Source organism: Apium graveolens, unplaced genomic scaffold, assembly GCF_009905375.1.
Source record: "Apium graveolens cultivar Ventura unplaced genomic scaffold, ASM990537v1 ctg1988, whole genome shotgun sequence".
In the NCBI taxonomy this organism is placed as follows: domain Eukaryota; kingdom Viridiplantae; phylum Streptophyta; class Magnoliopsida; order Apiales; family Apiaceae; genus Apium; species Apium graveolens.
The window spans coordinates 15991-18957 of NW_027417480.1; the positions used below are offsets into that span (position 1 = coordinate 15991).

At 42.9% G+C, this 2967-nt stretch overlaps 1 non-coding gene across 1 annotated transcript; it reads left to right on the top strand.

Moving 5' to 3' along the window:
• The first annotated feature begins 1963 nt into the window (after positions 1 to 1963).
• On the top strand, positions 1964 to 2070 carry LOC141700253 (small nucleolar RNA R71). The gene has a single exon (XR_012566265.1). It is a non-coding gene; the product is annotated as a small nucleolar RNA R71 (small nucleolar RNA).
• Positions 2071 to 2967: the final 897 nt, after the last annotated feature.

Consider the following 2967-nt stretch of genomic DNA (forward strand, 5'->3'; position numbering starts at 1 on the left):
CCTATAGCCGATTTGAATTCTCTCAAAATCCTTAAGAGCTTGTCTTCCTCACTACCTGAAAGGTCAGCTGAAATAATAACAGGTAATGTAGATGAATCACCTAAAAAGGCATACCTCAAGTGTTCAGGTAATGGTTTGAGCTCTAAGGTAGGCGCTTCCTCTATTGATGGTTTGAGCTTCCCTTCAGCATTCTTAAGGTCAGAAGTACCAAGAGATTCAAATGGTATGTCGAGCTTTCGCTTCCATGGAGAAGCGTTCGGATATTGTAATTGCTCGTTGATATCTTCATCGTCACTGTCAAATTCCCCCACTAAGGCCTTTTCCAATGCATCAGACATTAGCATGTGATCGAGTTCCGAAGTAACCGCAGAATCAATCACATCCACTTTTAAGCACTCCTCATCTTCTGTAGGGAATTTCATTGCCTTGAATACGTTGAAGGTCACATCCTGATCTTGAACCCGCATAGTAAGTTCCCCTTTTTGCACATCTATCAAGGTACGGCCAGTAGCCAAGAAAGGCCTCCCCAAGATTATGGGAATCTTCTTATCTTCCTCAAAATCCAGAATAACAAAATCAGCAGGAAAGAAGAGCTTATCCAGCTTGACGAGCACATCCTCAACTATGCCCCTTGGGTAAGTAATGGAACGGTCCGCCAATTGTAGCGACATGTATGTGGGTTTTGGATCAGGCATATCCAGTTTTTTAAAGATCGACAACGGCATCAGATTAATGCTTGCTCCCAAATCACAAAGGCACTTGTCAAAAGTTAGATTGCCAATGGTGCAAGGAATGGTGAAGCTTCCTGGATCTTTCAGTTTTGGTGGTAGCGCTGCATTCTTCCGTGAGAGCAACGGTTTCAAGGTCATCCAGTTTCACCTTCCTTGAAAGAATAGTCTTCATAAACTTCGCATAACTAGGCATTTGTTCCAGAGCCTCAGCGAAAGGTATATTGATGTGAAGTTTCTTGAACACCTCCAGAAACTTTCCGAACTGTCTATCCAGCTTTTGTTGCTGCAATCTCTTAGGAAAAGGTGGTGGAGGATAGAGCTGTTTCTCCCCTGTATTAGCCTCAGGCAAAGTGTGTTCAACAGTAGTCTTCCTTGGTTCCGCCACTTTCTCCTTTTGCTTAGATTTTTCATCTCTAACTTCAGCTTCGACTTCTTTTGCCTTTTCAGCATCAGCTACTTTTCCAGACCTTAAGGTAATAGCCTTGACTTGCTCTTTAGCTTCCTTCCTGCCTGGTACTTTCGTGTCACTGGGAAGAGTGCCAGGTTGACGATTGAGCACTGCATTGGCTAATTGACCGATTTGCTTTTCCAAGGTCTTGATAGAAACCGCCTGACTCTTGCACAACAGCTTAAGTTCCTCAAAATCAGCACTAGTAGGTGCAGCTGCACTTCCCTGTTGAGGATATGATTATCTTGTAGCATACTGCTGTGGTTGCTGGAATCCAGGTGGGTTAAACTGTTTACTCACTCCTTGCTGATATGGTGGCTGAATAGCATTCTGATTATTTCCCCAGCTGAAATTTGGATGATTTCTGTTGTTAGGATGATAGGTCGCTGGCACAGGCTGCTGTTGTCGCTGATAATTATTCACATACTGAACAGATTCGTTGACAAGAGAACACTGATCCGTAGCATGAGAACCTGCACAAAGCTCACAAACCATAGCTATTTGATTAACTCCATACGTAGCCAAAGAATCAACCTTCATTGATAGCGTTTGGAGCTGGGCTGTAATAGCGGTGGCTGCATCAACTTCCAGAATACCTGCTACCTTGCCTGATGTCATCCTCTGAGTTGGGTTTTGATGCTCATTTGCAGCCATCGTCTCAATAAGATTGTACGCCTCAGTATAGCTTTTAGCCCATAAGGCGCCTCCAGCTGCTGCATCGAGCATGGGCCGAGATTGAGCCCCCAAACCATTATAAAAACCAGTGATTACCATCCAATCCGGCATTCCATGATGTGGACATTTTCTCAACATTTCCTTGTAGCGTTCCCAAGCCTCGCACATAGATTCTGTAGGTTGCTGCGCAAACTGAGTAAGAGCACTCCTCATAGCAGCAGTCTTTGCCATTGGATAAAACTTCACCAGAAACTTTTGCGCAAGATCTTGCCACGTAGTGATGGACCCAGCTGGTTCAGAATGTAACCAGTCTTTAGCTTTATCCCTCAGTGAGAATGGGAAAAGCCTCAACTTGATAGCCTCATCAGTCACGCCATTATACTTAAACGTGCTGCAGATCTCGACAAAATTCCTTATGTGCATGTTGGGGTCTTCAGTTGCCGCTCCTCCAAAAGAAACAGAATTCTGCACCATCTGAATAGTGCCCGGCTTGATTTCAAAGGTGTTAGCTTGAATAGCCGGATGAAGGATGCTTGACTAAATGTCATCAATTTTAGGCCGAGAAAAATCCATAAGAGCTGGATCAGCTTGAACAATACGATCTCCCATGTTTACTGGTTCTTTCTGCTCAGTTTCTGAATCCGAATCCTCAAAATCTAACTTCTCCGGAGTATCAATAATTTCGTCTTTTCCTTCAGCTGTATCTAAGGTCCTCTTGCGAGCACGAGAACGAGTTTGCATAAACGCTTGCTAAAGTACCTGAAACACAACCGAAAAGAGTAATTAACTACTACGTCCTAATCACTGAGTCCTAATGACCAATGATGGTAAGTACATAAACTAAACAAATACGCCGAGTCCCCGGCAGCGGCGCCAAAAACTTGTTAGGGCGAAATCACGCACTAATATTCACGCAAGTATACACGTTCGCAAGTAATATAGAATACTTTCTAGTTCGTTCCCTCAGAGACTCAGACTAAGTTATTGTCTAATTAAACTCACTCACCAATGTATGATTACTTCTCAATGTTAAGATAACACTTAAAATTGTTGATTAAATATTAACTATAATTAACTACTTACTTAACCACTTAACTAACACTTCAATTTATC